The following is an 852-nucleotide window of genomic DNA, read 5'->3' as shown; positions in this document are numbered from 1 at the left end:
GCAATGTAATAGAAGACGAAGTTCACTTTCTTTTTCAATGTCCAACATACTCTATGATTAGGAATAAATTTTACTGTAAAGTCAAGACTCTGATTCCAAATATTACCCAGTTACCTATAAACGGTTTGATCAAAGAACTGATGAACTCTTCTAATTACTTTATCAATATACAATTCATAAAATATGTTTCAGCTTGATTTGATGTTCGTGACAAATTATTATCAAAGTAACATATTAATTGCCCTGTGTTGTAATTTTGATTCCTAAACATAGCTTTTGCAATACTTTATGTGCTTGTATTGTCACGCAAATAAAGCTCGTTGTTGTATTTTTACTATTTTTACTATAATTATTTTTTGTAGAAGTTTAATTGACTAAGTCCCGTAAACTGTAACAATGCCATGAAAACAAAGCAATAGCAAAAAAAGGAAAAAACCATGAAATTTAGATCTTGTTGTAAACCAATGAAGTAGTTCTGCATTTTACTAAAAAAAAAACATGTTGTTAGCGGTTGTAATATTATCAAATTGATTATAAAAGCTTGTAACAGAACAAAAAAACCCACTCACCAGCGTAAACTTGAAGTTGCCATGACTGAAGGAAATACAGTGCTGTTATAAGAACAAAGCTTGGAAAATTGCTTGAAGGAAACATTATACATGAGCGTGCTGTCAGCAAAAATAAGGCTCCCGTACCGTGCTGTAGTGTCCCCACTGTAGTATTTTGACTACTTAATCGATTTGCGTCTTGTACCCAAGGGTACTTTGTTGTCATGGCAATCAATTACGCCCAGTTTCCGAGAAACAGCCGCTTGACCACGTGACCTCGCGTGATTATTGAATTCGAAGAAAC

This window comes from Porites lutea, chromosome 3, assembly GCF_958299795.1.
Source record: "Porites lutea chromosome 3, jaPorLute2.1, whole genome shotgun sequence".
Taxonomy (NCBI): domain Eukaryota; kingdom Metazoa; phylum Cnidaria; class Anthozoa; order Scleractinia; family Poritidae; genus Porites; species Porites lutea.
The sequence above is the reverse complement of the archived record's forward strand: the minus strand, read 5'-3'. Positions refer to the sequence as shown.